The sequence below is a fragment of the Motacilla alba genome, chromosome 7 (genome assembly GCF_015832195.1).
Source record: "Motacilla alba alba isolate MOTALB_02 chromosome 7, Motacilla_alba_V1.0_pri, whole genome shotgun sequence".
In the NCBI taxonomy this organism is placed as follows: domain Eukaryota; kingdom Metazoa; phylum Chordata; class Aves; order Passeriformes; family Motacillidae; genus Motacilla; species Motacilla alba.
The window spans coordinates 17,572,298-17,598,037 of record NC_052022.1 but is presented as its reverse complement, the minus strand read 5'-3'; the positions used below and the strand labels follow the sequence as shown (position 1 = coordinate 17,598,037).

General features: G+C 38.3%; 1 long non-coding RNA gene across 2 annotated transcripts in view; it reads left to right on the top strand.

Annotated features, from left to right (window-relative positions):
* The window catches only part of LOC119703516, a 53,605-nt gene that overhangs the window by 2,105 nt on the left and 25,760 nt on the right, over positions 1-25,740 (top strand). For both annotated transcript variants that reach the window (XR_005257648.1, XR_005257649.1), the window contains exons 2-4: positions 472-657; positions 9,876-9,918; positions 16,069-16,209. This is a non-coding gene — a long non-coding RNA (uncharacterized LOC119703516). The remainder of the gene's footprint in view (positions 1-471; positions 658-9,875; positions 9,919-16,068; positions 16,210-25,740) is intronic.

Genomic DNA, 25,740 nt, shown 5'->3' with positions numbered 1-25,740 from the left:
AATTCAAAACCAGTTCCACACCAATCCAAGATATAGGCTGTTTTGTTGAAATGCAAACCTGAATGGCTGGTAAATCCTACTCTGTAATTTTTCCTTTGTTATAGAATTTTTTTTCTCATTTGTATTTTACATCTTCTTGAGTCATTTGTACAATTTCAATACAAAATAAGTAACAGTAAGCTTTTAACTTAAAACCTTGCCAGGTGCCATATTTTATTCTTTTCTTTTTATATGGATATTATCTATTCTTCTAACGATTTAACTAGGCATTCCATTAAATCTCTGTAATGCAATTAATGTAGATGGAAACAAATTTTCCATGAACATGGAAATATCACGTTTAGAATATTTAGTTTAAAACTGCCTGTAATTTGATGATAACATTGTTTACCTTCATTCAAACCTGTGATTATATCTTTATTCAGTAGTTTTGTGGGTTTAAAAAAGTTGAGTCTCTTTTCTCCTTTTCAGCTTGTTTTCAGAATTTGAAAAACGGAGATACAAAGGGAGCTGTGGCAGCTGAATTCTCTTTCATGTGTGTCCAGTCCAGGTGAAGCCCAGCATAATGTACTGTAATATGTCTCTTCAATTCTCTGATACAATGACCTGTGCATCCTCTAAATCCCCCACAGAATGCGCAGACACAGACTGATTGAGGTGAGTATGGACTTAAGTATATATATTGTTCTTTGTAGCTCTGAGGAATTGGCACTTTTGCCAAGTGTGAGATGATGTGGATTGTAATCTATTGAGATATGAATTCAGACTGGGCCCTGTTATACATTGTAAGAATAACTAAAGATTTGCCTGGAGTAAGTTTTGTGGTGGGTTTTTTTTAGCTTTTTTCTTTTCTTCCTCAAAACAAACAAATGAACAACAATAAAAAAAAACAAAAACAAACCTCTTTTTACAGTTTCTGATGCTTTGCAGTTCCACTAGCAACAGTAATCATGAAAGTACCTTTGTGGTAAGAGACTCTTGGTGGATGCTGGGGTAAAATCCCAGAAATCCCAGCCTCTTCCTCAGGCCTGTGTATGCAATTGTAGACAGAAGCGGGTAAAAGGCCTGCACATGGGAACCGTGGATTTTACACTTCCTGTTAGTGCAGACTTCAAAAAAAAAAAAAAAATTCTGGCAAAGGAGAATGAATATTGAGCATAGATGCTCCCAAATCATAGCTCCTAGCTATTTCAGCAAGATCACCTTTCTCTTGTAATTGGATAAGAATATTTTATTTTCTTTTGCCCTAAAAGGAAAGGAGTAGGGCAGCAGTTTGTCTTACAGGTCTTGGTGACAAAGGAGTATTTTAAATGCTTGGTCTTTTGTTCCATAATGAATGAGAAACAAGAGGTTTAACACTTTAACAGAGCTGGTAGTTACAGCAATTAAACAGCATTTTTAATAATCCCCCAACCCTTCTGTTGGAATCAAAAACTTAATCCTGATCCTAAACTAATATGATTGTGTTGTGAATGCGTACCTCTCTCTGGCTTCCTATCTGGTGTACAGAACTCCCCTTGCTCCCCTTGTCCTGGCCCTCCTAAGGAGTACATTGCTGTCCTTACCTCTGGGTCAGCCTCCTTTGTAAAATTCCCTTGCTGACAAACCTGGAAGGTTTTTCTACTGCCACTTGTTGTCAGTAACACCATTTCTGGCCTCTCAGCTTCACTGGTCCCACGGCTCTGGGGCTGCCCTGCCTTTGGCTGTGCTTGGCTGGGGCTGCTGGGAGAGCCCAGGGAGAACCCTCCAGTTCTCCCCGAGTACCACAAGGCAGGGAGGCTGATACACCCGCTGCTTTCCTGCTTTAACACTATAGTCGTAAGTACATAACCACAGGCAAATATATCAGGGTCTTAAATGGTTAAATGAATAAAATTATCACAGCAATTCTGTGGATCAATAAAAGAAAGGATTGGAATGTGTGGCTCTTAGGAAAGTTTTGGGATAGGAAAATTTGTCTAGGATTGCAAAGACTCCAAGAGATTCTTTCACTTATGAATTCTTACTTCAGTAAAATTAATTGGAATCTTCATACCTAACTGAATTTAAGTTTTATTAAATCCCAGATTTTTATCTTAAATATAAAAATCACAGCTTAAGAATTTAACATTTGGATTACTGTTTTTATATTACAAACTCAGAAAAAAAGAGATAGATTTACTTGAATTTCCCACTAACATATTTTATAGAAAACAAATTCTTAAAATATTTTCAACTGCAACTTTTGCAATTTTAATCAACTTTAGTCAGGGTCATTCAGTAATCTAAATTTTTAGGCAAAATTATTTTTTTCATTCAGCACTTAAAATGGAAATCTAGAACACTGACATCTTAGCAGTAACCCAGAAGAGATTGCTTGTTGATGTTTGGGTTAACGGGAATAAAACATCCAGAATGTTTTGCCCTAATTGGCTGGGTTTGTGGTAACACATGTGTGCTACAATGTTCTAAAATATCTTACCACAATTCTTAAATACATTTCAACAAATCTGTTTGAAGTCTACATTTCTGCTGCAGGCAGAATAATGTCTGTTGGTTTTATGTTTGATTCCGAACTTCTTGCCAGGCAGATTTCAGATTGCTAAAGGAAGTGTCCTTCATGCAAACACCGTCCGCTCCCGGACCCAGCTTTGCGGAGGCTGGGAAATTCTCTGCGAACCCACAGACAATCAAGGTGTAGAACTCACTCCAGCAGGCTGAGGTGAAGACCTGGACCTGTAACAGCCCATATGCACTCATGTTGGAATGCTAGGGTGCCTTTGTCTGTGGGTGACATTTACTGGGTACTTTAATAGCTAGCACTGTTTTTGCAGAGAATGGTTTATTTTTATGCCCCTAGAACTTCTTTTTTAAGAGTTCAGGGGTTGTGATGTAATTCACATACTTTAAGTATGTGTTTCATTCAGCACTCAAAATTAAAACTACTCACTTGGTATAATTCTCTTCCAGTCACAATCTTAGCCTTTTTGGAGGCTAAAATAAATTCAAACAAAGCTGAATAAACCTGAGTGAGAGGGACCTATTTTGCACAGCCAGTGATGTCCTCAAGCTAGGCAGCTTGTACAGCTGCTTTTTCCTTATGTAGATATTTTGAAAGCAGAATGTGTTTCCCTTCTGGCAGAATCCAGTTAGCAACCGGTGTATTTACAGTTCCAGCTTGTGAGAAACAAGGCTTACATCTATTAAATTTGTATCTCTCTTTACTCATGTGGTTTCCCCCTGAAATCTAATGAAAACATCCTTTAAAGTTTATTGTAAAGATTGAACTTTAATAGAGAGATACTGAATTTGGGTCTTCATGTAGCAGAACTCAACACCTGGAGAGTAACATCACCAAATGTTCATAAAATTGGTGAATATAAGTGCAGTAAAAACTATCAGTATTCAATTGAACACAGTAGCACAGCATTGTCTAGTGCAATAAGAAGCCAGTTGGGAAAATACATGTCCAATTTTTTTGGTATTTGGATACAGAGATGCAATGGTAAGAGCTGAGTTTCAAATGTCTTTCTCAGCTTAAGAAAAGGAATGATAAAACAGGGCTGAGAAATCTCCTGCTGACTTTCAAATGTACCTGTACAGGGGAAATAAATCTGCTTGACCAATGACCTTACCTCTCTATGCACACTAAAAATTGATCCTGAGATATCAGCACGTATTCCCAAATTTGTCGAAAACAATTTCTGGAGCTTATATTTTACTCTTAAAGAGATATTAAAAATGTATGTTCCAAGCGCTTCTGTAGCTCTCAACTAGGATGTTGTCAATGCCATCATTTCATGGCTAGGCCAGTCTTGTATGACTTGTCAATATTTCTGCTTCAAAATCTCCTTCACTGAAAGTAGTTGTAGCTCTGGCAGGGGTTAGTAAGGCCGGATACCAATGCTGGGTGACAGGTAGTCAAGTGTCAAAACAGCCCATAGCCACCACTGACTGCCGTCAAAAGAAGATTGAGGCCAGGTTGTAGCTCTGTTTTCCAGCTACCAAGAACTACCACTCCCCAATTAGTGAGCAAATTGCAATCTGGTAGAAAAGAAAAAGAGTCAAGTTAATGGATCCTTTTTTGTTAGACTACTGCTGTGTCTCCACTTCTGCTTCCTGCTAAAACACATGCTTGAGAATTGCAAGCCAACAAATACACACACCTCCTTAAAAGCTGACCATATTTTGTGCTGTGAATAGAATAAAAATTCCTCCTGCTTCTTGTCCCAACAGCCCCAAACAAATAAACATTTTCTCCTCCTCCAGCAGCCTCTACTGGCACTTGTGAAGGGGAAAAAGTTTGTACAAAATCAGTTGTAGGTTGCAGAAACGTAGATATTTAACCTGAACCTCAAGTGTAAGATAATCCAACACAGCTGCCAGCCAAGTGCTGCCTTTCCAATCAAATGGCTAAATAAGATTAGTGTTACAAATACATTGAGGATGAAGAAGTGATTGAGGGACTATAATGCCAGCATTATATAACTAGGAGAGGAAATCAAAAGCAATTATAAGATATCTAGAATATTGCTATCTTTTTTATCATATATATTTAAGATAATTCTTAAAGAGTAGTCCAGCTGAAGCATTATCATCCTTTATTCACCTTATGCAAGGAGGTGAGAAGGAGCAGCTCTGGTCCTTTTCCAGGGTGTAAAAGCTGTCCTTAGCTATATCTTCTGCAGCACTTTCAGAGGAGTGTGTTGACCAACAGAAGTTGTGGGTTCCCTCTCAGTCACTTCAGACTCAGTAGGCCAGCTGTGCAAAGCGTTTACAAGCTTTCCTCCAACCTGTCAAATGCCTGGATAGTAGAAAACCACAATATTAAAATATATATATAAAGTAAAGCAGAAAATTTATTGAAAATGTGAGCAAATAAATTATTGCACGTGAATAATTTATCCCAAGGCACCTGCTAACATGGTGATTTTTGTTCACCAATCATAGAGCACCTGAAGGCAACAGAGCTTTTGTTTCACATAGGCACAGTATTTTTTTTAAATCTACTTTTTTCTGCATTTATTTCAGAGATTAGGTCGCCTGTTTCCATTGTCCTTTTGTTTGTAGGCAGCTTGACCACCAATGCCAACAGCTGCTGCTGCAGGAAGGCTTCCCAAGCAAGCTGTCCATAAGCAAAGCCAGAGGGGAGAGCTGGAGACTTATGGGTGAGGAATGGGGAAAAACTCAGCAAATCAGGAAGTGGCTAGACTGACCTCAGGGCTGTTCTCAAGGCCACTGAGATGTGGCCCAGACAGTAAAGCAAAGGTAGTCTCAATCTTCTATGAAATTCAACAGATAAGTTACATGGTCCAAACTTGATCCACAGGTGGCCTAAACCATGAGCTGCTTCAAGTTTTGTGAGGTTCTCTGTAGTTGGGACAGTCTGAGTATCTACAGAGGATTCTTTCAAGAGAGTGCTGTGTTTGAAGTTTTTTCACTGCTTTGAAAGGCTCCAACAGAATGATGGATTTTTGGGCAGATTTCTGGCAAAATGTACATGTGTAAGAAAAATGTAACTCCTTTGGGACTCTGCACACTGCATATTACCATGATCACTAGTGTGGGCTGCATCTGTGCAAGCTTGCCTGTAGGAATGGACTATTTTATTATCATATTCTTGTGTCTGGAAAACATTAACAGGTATTTCTTCTCCCAAGGACTGTATTTAGCACCAGAAACTCATTTTTACCACGGGGGAAGGGAACAGGTCAATTATTATACTCTCTGTGCTTAGTAAACTGATTTTGTTGCATTTTTGGTTCCTAATATTGAAATCTGAGTAGTGCTCACATGTGTGGGAGCTCCCATGAAGACAAGGATACTTGGCATATATGCCCCACTGGATCCACTTCCCAAATTCAACTCTATGTCATCTTATTTCTTTTGTAAAAGTAATGTTTTTACTTTGATTTTACTGCCTCTTACTCCTGTACAAATACTGCCACTCACAGTAAAGCTCAGTACTTGGACATACAAATTCTGATATGTAATGTATGTTGAAGACACATTTTGAATAAAAGAAAAAGAGGTCAGCTAATAATTTTAAGTCTCCTCATGACATATATTCTCTTCTCATGACCACAGCATCTAAGTCTTCATTCAGGCAACAATTTGAAATGTGCTATATATTTTTACTAGGTTTTCCTGATCATGAGGAAAAGGGAGCAATGTTGTACACCTTAGAAGTTAGTGAGCCTTTTCATTAGAAGCAATAAAGAAATTGCAATTATCTAAATATATTTATGAAAAATACACATAAAATTTTCCAGTGAAGTGAAGCAGAGTTGCATGACAAAGCACCTATCATTATATAAGAAAAGAATTTAAATTAGCAAAACTTGTTTAGACGCTTGGGTGACCTCTGCAAAAATCTGCCATTGCCATAAAGCCCTCTAGCCTTGCTTGTTCCTAGAAAATAGGTGGTGTTGGGAGGGTGCCACAAAGGCAGTCTTCCCAACCAGCTCCCATGCTATCAGTCACTCAAAGCTCCTGCGTGACTGGTCTGTTGACGATTGAATTGAGGAGAGATGAGATGCAAGTTACTGGTTTTACAAATGAAGAATGAAATTGGATGCATTTTGCCCACTTTGCAATCAGCCATTATGTATATGCCTAGATTGAAAAACTAATCTGGTAGTTTTCACATCCAATCATATTAATGAAGTAGCAGAATTACTTGTGTGATTCTGTACTACAGTCAATTTAGTAAATAGATATGAAGGAGAATAAAATACGTAAATTTTTATAATACTCTTATAATTCTGTAGGAATTAAACCAGTAAAAAATGTAGATTGAACTTTGTTTTAATTGGTTTATGTTTAAAGATTCTTTGATCAGCGATAACAGTAATATGTATTAACATGTTGCATTTTAAAGTGACGCTGCCTTTCATTAATCAAGTGTCTGTATGGTTGATTAATTTGAACAAGGTTTAAATTGCTATGAAAATTTATCATTCATAGCCATGATCTCCATTTACATATATGTTAATTATTGTAAATGTAATCTTTTTCTGAATCCTCTGGGCTGCATACTAAAAAGACACAGTGATCACAGGGAGTGACTACTTTTCTATTACAAAGTGAACTCTTACCAGTATTCAGTAAAGTCTGTTTCAGTTGTCAAAGATAGACTCAAAACATTAAAACATTTTATGCTAAAGGCAAGTTCAAATACTGCAGATGCTATTTCCTTTTCAAATGATTTCTTTATTCAATGGCTGGAACATTTAAGAAAATGAAACTAAGCACTACCAACTACTATAAAATTAAGTTCTGTCTCTATGGGCTTTTTTTCCTTGCTACTCTGAGAGTTTCTCATAGTAGCTACATTATTAATAATCATGAGAGTGGGGTTTTCCATATGTCTTTTGAAAAGAGTGACTTGAAGAAGTTACTAAGTCAAAAGAACTCTTTGTAGAACAATTAGAATGAGTTAAATTGCATAAGACAGACATCACCAAGGTTTATAGTCTTTTAGCATGACATAGGAAAAAAATCTCTTCACACTGGCTGTAAAATAGCTGTACCAGAGCTCCTCACACACACCACACTGATGCATGTGCTTAATGCAAATAAACACACTTGCTGTGCTCTCTTCAAACTCTCCTGCTCAAGGAGATGACAGTCATTTGTCTAAAACTTATTACATTTGACACAGTCAAGAATTTTATCAAGGTTTAAAGAGAGAAGGTGTTTCACAGAACATCTCCTGCAATATTAGAGAGAAAAAATGCATTGGCAGGAAATGGATTTCAGATACAATGCATAAAATACTTCTCTTTCAACAAACAACTACTACGGCTTTTATGAAAAAATGCGTATCAATAGAAACTAATTATTGTCCATTAAATTACACTCTGGGTGTATTGCTATTAATTCTCTTTTTTTGCATTCACAGAAACTGACGTTATCTTCTTTTTTTCTTCTTTTTTTTCTTGAAATATCCAGGCAGATTTTATTCAGAAATGACTTTAAAAATATCAGAATTGCAAGCAGAGATGTGACCAGACCCTGTTCCAGGAAATATTTCAGCATATGCTTATTTTCATCTTTGCTAAGACAGTATATCTTCACTTAACTTATCTTTAGTGTATGGCCTGGTTTCTTCTTCCAGAGGGTGTTAAATTGTTCCTTACACTTTTTTTACTTGTTTCCAAAGTGGTTTTGTTATTTTTAAATTTTTTAAATGAATCTTTTATTACATAATTGAAAAAGGAACAACTCCTAGGTGCAAAATAAAATTTTCCTTTATTTTCATTATTTTTTATAAATGTATGTTTAAATGGTTTGTGTATACATAATATATGCACTGCAGGACCAGCCTCATTTCTTAGTCACAATTTAATGCAATTAAAATGTTTATGTGGAAGCCTTTGCAAGCATAGCACCTTTGTACTACCTGACTGAGCAGTTTTAAAGATACTTAATTTGCAGTTTTCTCTTAGACAGTTTGATAATGAAATATCTTTTTGTGTTTTAAGCCCCAAGACTGCAAATGGATAAGATTAATGTGAAAATCACATCAGTCTTTTGGCATAAGCATGCACACAGATTTTGGAGTTTTGCAGTCAATATCTGGAAGAAAGTATTCCTAAGCACATATCTTAATGTAGTGGTTTGAGGTAGCATTTTGCAAGATCTCAATGGTTTGCTGAATTCTGAGCAGAAAAAGGTCACTTTTTTTCCCCCCTACAGTCGTGGTGGCTATCCTGTCATTGTATCTTTTGGGACAAATTATTTGAAAATCATGGTTATCTGAATTGCTTTTTTCTCCCATAAATCTGAAATATGCACAGTATTCACATTTTGAAGAGATTTTGGTGCTAATGGATGGAGCTGCAATGGTACCCTGGATGTTGATACCCTAATAGGGGATACACAGTTTGTATACAAAGATAGAAACACACACATATATAACACACTCACATATATATATATATATATATATATATATATATATATATATATATACATAGCAACTGCTATAAATAATTCTGGGAAGAGGCATAAACTAGGGTTTGTTCACAGTACAGGAATAAGGATGCACACAAGGAAATAATTCAGGCACTGAGGTAAAGCAAGTGAAGAACAGAGGGTTACCTTTTTATAAGGCATGTTATCACAACTCAATGCTGTGGAATGTACAGAGGCCAAAAATTACAAGGAATTTAAAGAAAATTACATTAATTCATAGAAGAAAAGACAAAATCTCAGAAGTTGTTAGAAATATTTCTGGGATTTTTGGTTTAGCTAGCCTTTGAATAGCTGTTGGGGGATGGAAAGGTATGCCAGCTTGCTGAGTAAACTAAACCATTGGGTCTCTGCAATTGCTGGGTTTGAATTTTATTTATATATTTACTAAATGGAGAATTAGGTTTGTATTTTTTGTTTAAATCATTTATGTTCAAATGTGATATTTGGGAAATTTTATTCAAACAAAGATACCTCTTCCTAGAAAACAAATTATTTCAGCTGAAACTTTCTAAAATATGGGACTAAAATGTTAACAGGCTTGAGAAACTTCAGATCATTTGGTAGAAGCCCAGTGAATTAAGAACAAGTTTAAGAAGGGGCTTACAATAAAGCTCCAATTTTACTTGTAGTAATGTCTGACTCAATTTTGCTGACATATATGTATGTTTGTGTGTGTGTATTTTAGAGGATACACTTTGGTATGCTTTGGTTGATAAATCTGTAGTCAACTCAAAGGCTATAAAAGCACTCAGCATGTTTTAAATAGATGTACAGTAAAGCCAAAGTCTGAGTTAATTTTTTGTGGAATAAGTCTGGGTTTTAGTTTATAGAGGTGGTGGGACAATGATATTGACTTATGTAGTTAAGCAAATGATTCAATTTCAAAGCCTGTATATGATTCTTTTTTTATCCTGCAGACAGAAGCTGATGGAAGTATCCTGGGTGATTGCTGAGTTTAAGGTAAATGAGCCCAAAACAATTTTGTTATTTAGGATAATTTGTAGAAGTCTGTTTGTAGCAAGGGTGGGTGCAAAGCAAAAATGAGTATACACTTCAGCTGTATGTGTATTCTGTCACAAAAATATTTCTCCAGTTAAAATACAGTCAACTTGCAATTTTCTGTATCTGCGTTGCGTAGATTTCATCCACAGCAGCTCCAATCACTTAGTGACTGTGATCTATGACAGAAGCTGCCATTTAAAGAGGGATTGGTATATTTGAGGTGGACTTGGGAAAAACGGAGCCTTAACAAAGGTGAAGGCGACCCCATCAAGTTTTTTTGGCTTTCTGTGCTAGAGAAGAAGTTACTGGAGGGAGGAAAAAAATAAGTGATGTGAAGAATTAGGACATCTGCAACATCCTTTTTAATGAAAAGAAGCAGTGTAGGTCACATTTGCCTCCACCATAGAAAGGCAAGGAGCAGGGAGTAAGACAGAGTTTTACATGCACTGCTAAATATGTGGGGATAAAGGACCATATGAAAGATGCAATACATAAAAGAAACCTGCCAGACCTCATTGTAGCTTCAGTACAGAAGTGTTGGTGTGAGCTGGTGCCCACCTAATTGGTGTGAGTGACAGATAACCCTGTGAACTAGAACATCTGAGGAAAAACAGATTATTTATGGGAGCAGGTTAAAATTTACTATGTACGGCTGCGTGATGCTGCAGTTCCATGCCTGCTTTACACCACTTCCAGAGAACTACCTGTTCATCAGGTGTGCTTCATCTTTCTCTAGTGCCTAGCTAGCAAGATTGGAGATGTGGGAGGAGAGGAGGGAGAGGACAGTCGTGAAATCTGAGGGACCACTAAACACTTGAGCAGCTGCAATACACTCTCTTAGCTGGAGAACAAGTATGGGAAGCAAGGAGGTATATTAATCTCCTCTACCTATTGGTTCTGTATCTCCTGAGGCCTCCAAAGAACCCTTTGAATGTACTTACTTGAAAAGTACTCTGCTGAAACAGTTACTATGTTAAAAGTGGGTTTTTTTTCCAGTTTTCTCTTTTTAAAATACAATCTACTTCAGCTCATATAAGAATTGGGGCCTTGTTTTAAAATCTAAATGCAATAAACAGAAGCAATCTGTTTATGTATATCCTTATATATTGACGAAAAAAAGAAAAAAAGTCCATCATCTGGATTCTAAATCCATGTAACATTTAAAGATGCATTACTTTCAAGACCATTTCTTTTGTTTAATAGAAAAGGATGCTGCTTTCTGTGACTTAATCGGAATGAACATCTCCATTGTTTCCCTTAGTTAATGATCACTTCCAACATTTTCTTGACCAATTTGTTTTTCCAAAGAGAAAAATAAAAAATACTTAGCAACAGAAATCAGCAGTCGGATTACCTATTTCACCTCTCTAAAGCCTAATTTCTCCTTTTGAAGGGTAATAATCTAAGATTTCTAATGCAACCTAAAAATTGGATTGCTTTGGCCTCCTACCAGACTCTGAAAGAGTTATCATCTGAGCTCGAGTGCACCCATGCTGCTGCCCATGCTCCCCTATTGAATTCGGCTGGGGGAGGGGGGCGGTTCTGCCGTGCTGAGCAGCTGCAAAATTGGGCCCTCACAAGAGAAATTATTCTGGTAGGCAGCCAGGAAGAACAAATATTGGGAGCTGCAGCTACAGACCCACAATCGCACAATGCTTCACCCTCAGATCTGCTTTGCTCGCTCAGTGCCTGTGTGTGAGAGCCTGCCCTCCAACCGCTTCAGCCCCTCCTGCATCCCAGCGCCCTGCCCGCACGCAGGAATGACGGAGTCAGCGCGCAGAGCAGGGGCAGGCATGCATGAACACCAAAACAAAGCCGGCTTGGTCCAGTTTTAGGCCAGATCTCTTTGAGAGTATCCTTTCAATAAGGACATGGAAGCTTTCAGATTTTTATTCAGATTATTTGCATTTGCAGGCAGTAATAAGAGAACTAGTTTTGTCTTCTGCTGGTATTTCATTTTTTCCCGTACACCCACAATTTGCCAAGAAGATTCCCTTTCCCTCCCAAATAATAATAAAATCTCAGTACATTGTTCAACCCTACTTTACATATTTTTCTCTTCTAGGACATCTGTACTCTGCATACTTTTGCATTCTCCCCTCACCCTTTTCTTCTCAGCTGCTCCATGTTTTTATGTCTCTCAGGAGGGGTTAATTCTTTACAGCTGCGTCCTGCTTGCCAGGAGTCTCACATGTGCAAATTATTAATCTTTTCTATTGCTACAGTAACTCCCAAGGCTTTAAACACCCCCTACCTAAAACTGGCCTTTTTCCAAAAAAAGTTTTCATATTCCCTCACTGAAAGATAATTTGGTCCCCTGCAGGGTTTGCACTGTTATTTAGCACAATTGCCTAAGTAGAGTTCCTTATTTCCACATAATAATTTACAAATTGGAATTTAATTTAAAAATTTAAACCCCAGAGTATTAAATTTCTCTAGTTGTTATACAATTGATTTGTTAGTTCGTTTGGGGTTTTGTTTATTTTATTTTTTTATTTTTTAGAAAATGACATTGTTTTATTTTGTTTTGCTTTTAACCTTCAGTTTTGAATAATGTGTGTAGTTTAGTGATTGTAATGATAATGATGTGATATGCAATTTGTAATGTCAACTGATGTAGCTAGGCTTCCTTTCCGTGAAACACAGAAGCTGGTTCTTAAATATGGAATGACTTTACTGACTAAGCACAGAATGTTCTAAATTCTTATTTAATAAGAGCTCTAGTTATTAACATCTGTTTAGCCCACTTATGTTTTCAATTTGTGATAATAATTCGATGCAGTTGCTCCATGGTTTATATCAGCAATCAGATAGGGACATATAAGTGCACATATTGTGTGATTCTCACCAGACACAGGTCTATGCACAAATAGAAATCCACTGGTGGTGTGCACACATCTCTGTGTCTACAGGCGTACACACACATTGTTTTGGCCTGGGATGACTGATGAGCTGGCATTTTTTTTCTACCCTCTGTCTTTCTCTTTCTGATGTGTTCTCCTGATTTCATATTTATTTCTCAGCTATTGATTGGATATCGTTATGACACTTCCAAGCTTCCAAATAAATAATTTATTTTGAAAGTTAGATATGTCATAATAAAGCATTAAGACACTCCAGGCAGTGTATTTCTGGCTGATTATATACCTCCAGTGGTATTATAGGCACAGGCACAGGCAGAGGACTGAGTGATTTTAAACACCTGACAAGTGCAATAATCCCCAAGAAGTGCATGGCCTGGAGCATCTTACTGCTGTTATGAAACAGAATTTATAAATGAAAATAAGAAGAACAGCCAAACCTATTTATTTGTGGGGCATTATGACTCTAGAATTACATCACTGAGGACCAATCACTAATCTTGGTTTGCACTGATTAACGTAACAGTCATTTCCTAGTGTGAACAATAATTCCAAATATTCCTAAGAAAACAATAAACAGCTTTGAGTTTAATGTGTGCAAAGGAAATGTAAAGGTGGTTTAGTTGCAAGGCAGACACATGATCTGTTTAATATATACGGAAGGCCTCCCTGCAGGCCAATTAAAAAACCTTCCAAACAATGCTGACTATTAATTCACACAGTATTTATAACTCAAGTGAGTTAAATTTTAGCATCTCAGTGAAGAGCTCTGTAAGGAGGAGAAATAGATTTCATTAGGACAATAACCAGATATGAATTGTGGTTTTTTTCTGTGAAGTAAATTTTAAACAAACCTTTTAACAGCAAAGAGGTTATGGGAGATGTAAGAATGCTGCTTGTAGATTATTTTCTCATTAGGAATAAAAATCCTGATAAAGAAGTCTACTTCTGAAAACTTAATATGTGTAGCTTATAAAACTGAAACTCTAAGAAGATGCTGGGGCATGTAGTGGTATCATCAAAGCTGTAGTTGAACAAATACTATCATAAAGAGCAGTTATAAAGAAGCAGTTTGTTTGTTTTTCTGTTGCATATATAAAAATAGGACTTCAGAAATGTCATACTTAACACATTTAACTGGACATTGAAAATCTTCCTTGTGATTCACGGCCTGAGACTCAGTGTAATCAAGGGCTCTTATATTCTTGTGCATAAGCACAAGCTGGAGTAACTTTCCTCTTTAACTCTGTAGCAGGGAAAATATGCTCAGGTAGAGGGGATCACCCTTAAAAAAACATGGGATGCCTGTGATAGAGGTAAAGGTATGGTAAAGGTTCTGTGCTTCTGTGCTGCAAATAACTTATATCCTGAAGAAAGAGAAATCTTTTTGCATTATTTTACCCTGCCCAGCACTGGAGCTTCAACATCTTACGGAGATCATAGAGTCATTAAGGCTGGAAAAGATCTCTAAGATTGTCAATGCCAGCCATTAGCCCGGCCACCACCATGTTCCCTGCTAAACCACATCCCCAAGTGCCACATCCACATTCCTTTTGCACACTTCCAGGGGTGTGAGGTTATTTTGTCACATCTACCTGTTGAACAGGTAGTGGGAGTGAATGCAGGTGGCTGGTTCTACCCAGCCCTGGGGTTTGCCTCGTCCTGTGTCTGGCTGTGCAGGGTCAGTGTGGGTGTGGTAGTGTTGTCCTCCTGTGTTAGCGTCTCCCACCACACAGACACACGTGCACACAATTTCCTTAGCTTTTTCCAGCCCATATCATCCAATTAATTGCTTCACATGCTACATTCTTCATAATGAGAGTGGGCCACTAGGACAGTATGCTGGTAAGCTTTTCTGTTCTGAAAGGAAAGTCCATCACTCCCGCAGTGTACCAGTTCAGTTCAGTGCTGTGAAATAATCCCTGGCTCTTGTTTTACCCTTCCCTTGGGGTATCTGCTCCACTGAATGACCCCATCATGCTCGGTGCATTGAGATTTTGAAACTAGCTGCTAACTACTGTGGATGCATTTCCTGACCTTACTGGTGGGAATTGAACCAAAGTCTCTCAAGTGCTGTAGGATCTAATTAATATGCATCTTATTCCAGGAAAGACTCATTACTTTATAGATATTTATATAAGGGGTATGTCTGCTATAATGGTTAATAACTATGAATAAAGTTTCATTTCTGATAGAGGAATAAAGCTTTTGTTTAGATATGGATTTTTAGTTTTATTAAAAAAATTAGAAAGTATGATTATGATAATTGGGTGAGAGTTCCAAATGGTCACACAAAGTTTTTATTCCTGCCTTTAGTACTAGCCACAATCAACTCTCCTTCCTCACCTAAAATTTAAACAAGAGGCAGGGAAGAACTAATTTAAAAATTAATTCAAAGCATTAGTAAAGGATCCAGAGAGAGTCCGTCCTGGATATGGAAAACTTGTAGCATATGAGAAAGTGAAGTGAGTTATGGGTGACAAGCTGTTGAAATAATAAGTGTAAGCTAAGTCCTGTCCTTTCTAAACTGAGAAAAGGCATCCCATACTAACAAAGGCTACTTGTGGAGCTGGTCTCCCCTGGTGTTTGGGAAGTGTAAGTGTTTATTTAGAAGATTTGAAAAGCTACTCTGACACACAGCTTTTATCGTAGCTAAAATTTTTGGCAACACTATAAGGCCTTCAGTCCTCAAAGGAATTAGCTGGTGCTGCAGAGGGGAGAAACCTCAGTGGCTGGGCAGACCAGGCACCTGTATTTACTCTCTCTCAGGCTCTGCTCAACAGGTAGAAATGACAAAATTACCTTAATGCTTCAAAATCACATGATTTCAAAGCAAATTTGGAGGCTCAAAATTTTTGGACAACCAAAATTTAATGCTTAGTTATGCTGCACATAATGATTCAGTCATATTTTCAAATTACAGGAACTGAAATATCGTAAGCTGATCAAATGTGTTTTCATAGTAACATTTTACCATGGATATAACTTACTGTACTTTAACATGCATAGACTTAAGGTTTCTATGAAATTCGGTTTTACTGAACTACCTGTATAGAAAATAGTAAGAATCAGGGACAATGCAAATATGGGGTGCAGTCCTGCCGTGCTTGTCACCTTGGGACAGTGGGGACAGTTACCAGCAGTGTCATTCTGCTGCAATTGCAGGGGTTGGTTAATCACTGTATAAAAGTTATGTTTTTGGCCACTTCAGAAGGCAGTGATAATTCTTCCCTATCTTATTCCACAGCCCACAGGAGCAGAAGAAGTCCCAGGGAGTCCTGGGCAGTTTTTTGCCATCTTTGTCCTTGTGGAGAATCACAGCGCACGTGCAAAGATGATGTGCGAATTCATGAGGGACTCCATGGCATCTGTGAACATGTGTGTCAAGGTATGTTAATTTTAAAATGACAATTGCTCTATCTATCACTCAATAGCCCTTAGAGTTATGCAAAGGAGGGAGTGCTTAGGAAGAGGAAAAGCCAGGGAAATAAATGAATGTTTCATGAATGTTTAAAAAAATGGATGTCTTAAAAAAATTATCCTTGGAGTAACATGACATTCTTGCAGTGCATGGTTTGATGAGGTAAGGGAAGCTTGAGAGGCAGCAATTGGTTGTGTACCTTGGAACTGAGGCTTGGAGCACTGTTCCTGAGTGTTTGCTCCAAGCCAGCAGTGCTGCTTTTTTGACAAACTGTGTCAAGGCAAATTCACATTCTGAAGATGACTCTCCCAGAGGTTCTGTGTCTTTTACTGAGACATGCCACCCTGGGCTGCTGAACACTTTCTCTTCTTCATGGTCTCCCGTTCTTGTTTGTCCTTGTTCCAGTCCATGCTGAAGCATTTTCCTGCCTCTATTCATGCTAATCCACAGCACCAAGAGTAATGAATGATCCAAGTCACTTGTGACCAGCTGCATGGGGGTGAAGTTGTGGGTCACCCCTCCTCTACCCACCCCGATCCACACACATGCTCACACGCAAGTGCTTGTATTTCTGTGGGACGCCCAGTGTGGGTACTTGTTGAGGCTGGCTTAGGAAGCATCACAGGGTTGAATGGACAGATATCACAGTCAGTGCCAGCAGAGCTACCTGGTTTATAGCTTTATGTTATCTGAGCTCAGCTATTGGAAATCTATAGCTGCATGCTGTGAGGTAAAGCCAGCAACATAAGAACATAGGAATGGTCCTACTGCGTTGAGTTAAGGTTCATCTAGTCCAGTGTCCTACTTCTGACAGTGGATGTCCAGTGAGACAAAGGCAGTATGTTGCTACCTCTTCTACTCCCCACTTCCAGCAGTTTTCAGCTCAGGGTATTTCCTGAGCTGGATGTTTCTTGCAGTAAACTCCACAGAATTCTTCTGTGTGTGTTGTCCCAGCCCTCCCTTGCGATCTCTGCAGTGAGTTCCACAAGTTTGCTCACTCATGCTCAAACTTTCATTCTGGAACTGGATTTTGCTTGTTCCTGCCTACATTTCTGAGAATAGGTGGACTGATGCTATGGAAAACCCTTTCACTCCTGACTCGTGGATGGACTTGAGCATTCGCTCTTAGTTTGCTTTTTCAAGCTGAGGTGTTCTTGCATATCCAGTCCTTTGCACTGATATACAATATCCTTACTGGCCTTTTTTCATTTAACCATATCACCCTGAAAAGAGACCAGAAGAGACAGAAATATCAGAAATATTAAAAGTGCAGGTGAGTCATAGCTTTATTCAAAGGCAGTGTTTACTTCTGTTTTATTTCTATTCCTTCCTAAAAATTCTTAACAGTTTATTTGCTTCTTTGACTGTTAATGAGCACAGACCTAATTTTTTCTTGTATCTACAGTATATTCTTACTGTTGAATCACAATTGTCAGTTCAGAACCTATTTGCTCATATTTGAAGTTTAGAGTTTTTTCAGTGTGTGTAGCATTCCTTTATTCATAGGGAAATTCATCTGCCATGATATTGACCAGGCATGCAGCCTTGTAGGGTCCCTCTCTGCAATTCTTGGCAGTCAGTCATTGTCCTCAATACCCTATATTTTGTAAATGCAGAACTGTGTTTTGCCTTGATGTAGGTAGTATAGAAGATATTTAAAGAAAATCTGTTGCTCTTGTCTACAGCCCCTTCTTCCTAGATGTCAAATCATATTCAGCTGGGGCAGTTACAGCCTGCACTTTACAAGTGAGAAACTGCAGGATGGGATTTGCCATATTCAGTTATTTATTGAGTGAAAGATCTTTCTGTGGTCACCCATGCATCTGCTGGGTGTCATCTGGCATTTACATTGCAGGATTATGTGTTTGTTTTAAAAGCAAATCTTGGGTATTTTCAAGATGAAAGTACTGTCTCAGCCTTTTCTCTGATACTTATTTCTAGCACTTCCAGTCATTTTAGTTACTTGGGGGTGACATCACTTGTTTAACAATAACAATTTGGAGAGCATCCTGGGAGTCTAACAGATCTATGGAAAGGAGGGGGAATTTCACCCCTAGGTGTTCAAAGTTGATTAGATCTCATTACAGGGTGCCTTAAGTGAAATGGTTTGGAGCTTTGCATTTCTCAGTCTTCAATACCCTGGAATTTTTGTATCACAAAACCCACTAGATTTGTGTAGGGACTAATACTCCCTCTACAGAGAGTGAAGCCTTAAAGGGACATTATGTTTGAATTATCTTTCTGTCCCTAGTGCTAGCTGTCAGCACTTATAAGCAGCATGGTGGCTTGCTCTCCCTCATCCTCCCTTTTACAAGAATCCATAGAGGACTTCAGTTTTGGCACCTTTTGCTTGGTACTAAATTCACCTTAAAATACCATGTCTACACATTATGGGTTCTATTCATGAATGACTAACACCTCATTTGCACTTGAATTTCATTCAGGTTAAATGGAAACACTGTGCAATGCTGTGGAATTTACACAAATTTTATATCCTTGAATACAGATTGCTGGTAATGAAACTGACACTTTGTTGTGCATATTAAAGATGCCCAGAAGCCAAAAGAGGATGGAGAATAGGAGAAAATGCGATCAGATCTGGCCTGAATGAACAAAGTGCTCTTACAGAGGAGTGGGAAAAGGAAGGAGGAAATCAAAACAATTCTGCAATGAATAGGTGTCCCCCACAGCTCAGCCCCAGGAGCAAATAAAGCTTAGGCTTTTGATGCTGGCTGTGTCTGCTTGGACACCTGGGGTTTTCACCCATCTGGGTGGTTACATTTGTCACTAGGTGGGAATCTCTACTCATCTAAACCAAGTTTCCCACTACTCATTTGAATTGGGCCTCCCTAAATGATTGCTGAAGGTGTTCTCCTCTGCCAAGCTTTGTATCTAAGTGTCTTTGTGTCTAAGTGTTTTGGGGGGTGTCAGGGGAGGAGAATTCATGAGCATGGAATTTGGCATTTGACTCAAAACCTGTCTTTACTTCCTTGTCCTTTGCGCATTTGGACCACTATGACTTTTCTGCTGAACATATTAAGCAGAGAGGGGCACTGAATTATCTTTCTTTCATAAGATTTGTTTTCTTTTCCCTTGACTCATATGATGCCAAGCCCAGTGGCTCACCTGTCTGACATGGACCCACATGTGTGACAGGAATATGAAGACTAATAACTACACAATCCTGTTTTGAAATTTATTCAGAGTTGCAACTAGATGCACGTGATCTGGAGGAAATTAGTGCACGACATACTGTGATACAGCCTTATCACAGCCTACAGAACCTTATGTGAAAGCGTTTGTCAATAGCCTGTAGAAGGGAAAAGTCTAGTTTCTTGCAAGAATTTCTAAGGTCAGTAGAGATTCTGTGCTCAAGCTACATCACCTCAGTCTATTTGTGTTACCAAGCAAGTTACATTTTTTAAGAAGAGGTCTGAGCAGCAGTAAGGGAAAATGTCGGAGAAATTCTTTTAACTTCAGCTCAATAGTGTATAATCCCTATATTCACAGTTAATGCTTAGTTTTGTACCATACAGTGTTTATTACAAATAAACCTAAGATTTATGTGACCTTGTTTTAACTCCTTACATCTAGGATTAATAAGTCTTGTGCCAGCGAATGCTTCCTTATTTACTTATTTTAGTGATTAATATCTGCTAGCAGGTATCTTTTTTTTTTGAGAATGAGAATTGTGTGTCAGATCAAAGAATGATAAGAGAAGTACGTTATGACCTGACGACATATTTGAGGTACTCTCAAGGAGAAAAGATTCATCAGAAGATCCAGAACCATACCCGAATAAGTACATGGAAACAATTAGCATAAATGCATGTATTCAGGAATTGTAGTGAATATGTATTAGTTTGAGGAATATAACCTGGTCGTTTAGGCTACTGGGCATGCATGCTTTAAGGAGAATTCTCCATGCATCCAGTGCTGCTAATAAGGTAATGTCAACTTTCTTACCCAGCAAACTGGTTGGAGGGCTAATTTCACTGTTTTCAGTGACAATGGCATCTGCCTATGTGTCCAAATGTAATTTTGGAAAACAGCAACCTTCAGGTACACTTTCCCTATTAGATAGAGATCCTGGCTAAAAATTCAGAAGTTTTCTTCTACTAATTGTTAAGCTTTTCTGGTGATTGTAAGTATCTAAAATAACTCTTAACCCGTTGGAAAGAGCTGGTGACTGCTCATTATTTTTCAAACTGAACTTCCTTGCACCACGTAAAAGTTTCATTACCTCAGAAACTAGTGCAAAGTTTGGCTTCACAGGCACAAATATAAACTAACAAAAGAGAAATTTGGGAAATGTTTAAAAATCTTTTTACTCCTTTGAATACTTTTGCCTTTTCTTCAGTCTACACTAGGTCTTTTTTCTATGATACACAATACGTCCAATTTTCTCTCTTCACTGGTTAACACATGTGAGAATTATTGTGTGGGAAGAAAAAAAATCTGCTATTTGAATACCAAGTCACAGTAGACAAAATCTGCACTCTGAGTATCTACTCAGGGGACAGGTACTTTCTCCACCTTTCAGAGGTCAGCAATCAACGGTGTAAGTTTTTGGAGTATAAATGATTATGTGTAAGAAATCTTCCTTTATTAATTATTTTCTTTTTGTTTCAATTTCCCTGCAGAAATTGATCTGGGTTGCAATTTTAATTTCAGCAGAGCTGCTTAGAAAATCAAATCTGAAAAAGTGGCTGTCGTAGGCTGCATATCATTATTACAAATTCATATGAGCAAGATTGGGGTTTGGAATTCTGGCTTCTACAGACTGCAGAATTGGTATTATTAGCTGCAATAATGCCAAAGTGAGTTGTAGCCGGTGGAGGAAACATGTCAGGCATGTAATCCTGTTCTTCATTTAAAGTTTCTTTCTTCAGGAATATTAAATAAATAGACTGTAAACTGTTGAAATTACCAGGCACACTTGGGCAGCACCCTATATGCAAAACAAGCACTGAAGGACATACACATGACCCCAGCAATCTCTAAAGTTGCTTTCTAAACAACCCTAAGACATTTGGATCAGCTCCATGAAAGACAGAATGTATAAAAAGGATAGGAGAACTCATCAATACATACAATTTTCAATTAATTTTTTTCCAAACAGAATTTGTTTGTATTCTTGCTAGCCTATCATGGTAACCAGCATGCTACCAGTTGTTATAAAAGCGATAACTTGATAAGCTATTCAAATCTGATCGTGCTGTACTAGGGAGTTTTAAGTTTCAAGGTACTTCTCTCTATTAAGGCAAAGAATCATAATCAGCCAAAGTCCAGTTATCAGCTTCCCCTGTTACCCAGTGTAGTGTGATTTTGCTCCATGGTGATGCAGCGTTGCAATGATTTATATCAAAGCAAGCAAACTTCAAGCTGAATCTGCAAAAAATATAGGGAAGGTCAGCGACAGGAACTGCTAACATGTTGCAGTTTCTATGAAGCTGCAGAGAAGCCCACTATGAACACTACAAAGCTGAGAACATTTCCCTAGTCTTTGATTTCTTATTTTTGAAAGGTTTTAGTGGAGCCAGCAGGTAGCGTAAGACAATCAGGAAATGTTTTAGCAGACAATATTGTATATCTGAATAACTTCTATAGCTTTATACTATCTATACATTGCTTTGCTTTGTGGAAAGACAGAGAGCTGCTGCAAATAAAACTAAGGTCTCCAGAGGATAATCATGTAAGACAGTGATTATGCTCTGCAGCATTTATTTACCTGTCTACAATCATAGGCAGGTATTAATGACAATGGAAAAAGCAGTCAATGATAACATCAGATGAAGAAAGTATATCAGCATAAGTATTAAAATACCTGACTGGAATCATTCAGTTTTGCGTCAATTAGCAGAGGTGGAAGGGAAGGACATGCTCTTTTCTTCCTTATTTTGCCATGTTTTAAAAGTAGGACAAGTAAAATATTGTCCAGCTGCCTGATCTTCTTAGCTGAATTCTGTTGTTGTAAAGTTACACACTTGTGCCCGAAGACCAAAATGACCCTTAGTGCTGTGGATTAAAAGACACAAGACCAAAAACATTTTCTAAGTGCAGTTTCATGATGTGGGGTTCTTATTTCTGGTCTCTGCCTTAACTGGATCAGACCTGCAAAATGTGACGTTCCAAATACAGCGGGCAAGAAATGGACAGGAGTTGAGTGGCCTCCCATTTCTTCCAGTCTCCCCATGTGGACCAGTTCAGCTGTCAGGGACAGCCTCTCTATATCAATCCTTATCAGTGCCTTGACTATTTGAGATGCCAAGTCCCTTTTTACATTGCCTCAGTTTCCACCTTTTCTGTGATTTACTACTCAGTCATTCTCTTTCTAACTTCATTTCAAGGCAAGATGTCTGAAACGCCTCTGACATTGTCTTCTTGGAGGTATCTGAAACTTGGTGAAGCTCAAGTTTTCTTTCTTGCCTAGCTGATCCAGTTCAGAGCTGTCATCTATTAGCTTTTTTCCCCCTCTGAAATGATTCACTTATAAAATTCTTTCTCTCTGAATCAGCCATCAGACACTTGAGAGCCCAAGAAGTAGCAGTAAGCTGCTTTTTCTCATTTTTATACCACTATCTGTATGGTGTAAAATCAGATACTAAAAAGGGGTGAGGCAGTGAAGGAGACCTTCATCATGTGCCCTAAAAATCTTTATACAAGAAAATGATATGAGACTGCAGCACATATTTATTGACACCTTAACTAACTGAATTTGTGTTAAAAGTGGATTTTTTACAAGCATTCCATCATAATCAGGATTTTTTGAAATGCCGATTTCATCTTTTCTTTTGCATTGAAAGGCATAAGAGAGAATTTTGTTGAACTCTAATAGAAAACATTCTTAGGGCTTGGTATTGCAATTATTTGAAACTGAGGCTGTTAAAAATGACATGACAGTTCTGTATTAGCTAATGGCATATTTTAGGAATAACTCCTTTTTATTCCATAAAAATCTCAATATTTACCTCTATTCAGTTTTTTAAATGACATGATAAATTATTGAAGCCGTGTTTTTAAAAGATGAGATTTTTTTTCATACCTTTTATCCTCTGTGGAGTAATTTTTCTTACAGGATTCCTATTGTGACTTCTTGTATATTCAATATAAACTGTTTCTACCAAGTTTCAAGCAATTGGTCCTGTCAAGATTATTTCAGGATTTGTTGGTTTCAGGAAAGAGTTATCACTGTGAGAGCAATATTGGTATGTTCATTAGGGGAAAAAAAAAGTGTGCTTTATATCTGTATTTATAAATTATTCTTTGATCAGCCTGTCAGTACTGTACACTTAGAACAGCATCAGAGCACTGAAATAGTAATAATAAAGGGAAATAGCAGTATCACCTTTATGCCTTCTAAAAATAGTGCTGCCACAAACATTAGAAAGGCAGGGCATGGGAAATACTGCTCGTGCTGCAGCAGCATCACAGCTCTTAGGAGAGGGGCTCCAGAGTTCCTGGGAGAGCAGAGCAACAGCAAGGCTGGAAACACTGGGCTTAGGCTGCAGTGCTCCTGCCTGCAGTTACCTGGAAAAAGAAATAGCCCAGATCAAAATCTGTTTTTAAAAGTCTGTGTTTAAAAACCAGTGAGAACAGGTCCAGTATCAGCACTGAAAAAAGTGTGAAAAGGCAGCAAAGTCAGCGTGAGCAGATGAAGGGTTTCTGAAGGAGCCAGCTAAAGCAAACTGAGAAGTACATTTACCAACTCTTGACAGTTCTAAGTAGAAAGATTTGGAGCAGATAACAAGGAGGTGTTTTTAATATTATTGAAATATGTCACAACAGGAAAGATATTTTGGGAAAATCGGACTCTCCATGCTTCTTTGTCCCCTGCAGGGTGGTTGACATCCAGGGGATAAAGGATGCTGAGGAGCTGGGGACAGGGTGGGGGATCAGTAATGTTTCTTCCTGGTGGAAAAGCAGGCAAAAGCAGCCAGCCCATGAGATGCTCTCAGTTCACACCCCAAGCAAACACCTGCTGAGCAAAGCAGGACCTTCTAGAAGCAGCATTTGCACTGGGCACCTCATGAGCCGATTGCTTGTGTGATGGGAACGTGTGGGGGTTTTAATCACATCTAATAACAACCCAGCTGCCAAAGGCAAGCAAGGGGATGGGAATCTGATTCTTCTCCACCCAGCATTGTTGTGAAACTAACTGTTGACTTCCATGCTAATAGAGCCAAAACCAGCAGACCCAATTTTAAAATGTCCTTCTAAGACACAATAGCGTGTTTGGTTTTAGTTTCTTTAATAGCACAGCTAGGAAAGTTGATCCTTTATGGAATACTTTGCTAAAATGAAAAGAACATCAATATTTTTCTTCCAAATAAATATATATTTGACTTTCATCAAACAGGGTCCTTGTAAAAATAATTATGAAAATAGATATTAGCTGAGCATGAACAAAACTACCCTTTGTTTACCTGAATTAGAAAAAGGATGATTAATGGTAATGAACGTGTTACATTACTCATTTGTCAAAAAAGATCAATAATGTTAAACACCCCAGGAATGTCACAAAGCTGCCTCCGGTGCTGTGCAAATTTTGTGAACTATTCTGGTGGAAAACTGTCTGTCGAAGGGGCCGCTCCTCCACACACAGAGTTCTGCCTCCTGCTTCTCTCCTACCTTCCTGCTTGGTGCTGAGGAGTGACCCTGCTAACAGGGGAAAAAATCAATCCGGAAAATAAGTATGGTAATTTTTTGCTTTTATTTGGTTATTTTGCAATTCAGATAATTTCGTGGGGGCAGGTACAGTTACAATTAGGCAAAATGTTAATCCCCAGAAGGGGGATGGGGGAGGATGGGGGAACTCATCAGTGATGCCCCTGTGCAGTGGAAAGGACTGGGAGTTCCTGCTGGCAGGGCAGCTGCCCCTGCTGGCCCTGCTGCTGCTTGAGAAGAGCATGACACAGCCCAGGAGGAGAGGCCAGAGCGTTGCTTGTGGCAACACTCTCTCCTTGTAGCTCTTTTGTAATTATTTCACAGTTTTTATGTTTCTGTGTGATGCAATGCAAATTCCTGGAGGCAGCAATACTTGCCATGAAGGACCAATTAGTGGTCATCTCAGGAGAACTCACGTGGTTGTATCCAGTTGTCACTGAGTCAGATCCCGAAGTGGTTTATGGGATGAACAGGGATTGCTTTCCCCATTACAAAAATACTGGGAAACAGTAATATGATAGAGCCTATGTAGTAGTTTGAAACCAGATATTTAGAATTCAGAGTAATTAAGAATACTCTGACTAGTAATCATCTGGACAACCTTTTTAAAGTTACTATAGCACTCTGCAGATTTGAGGACAGATGCTCTTAATTTGTATAGAGGAGTGGGATAGAGACACATATCATCTTCCTGATTTTTCACTGATTCCCCTTCTCACCCTGAGCGAGTTAATTTAACCTTCCCTTGGCTCACTTTTCCCACCTACAATTTATGTACATTGTTGTTTAAGTACCTCAGAGAGATATTTCAAATTTTAATTAGTGTTTGTA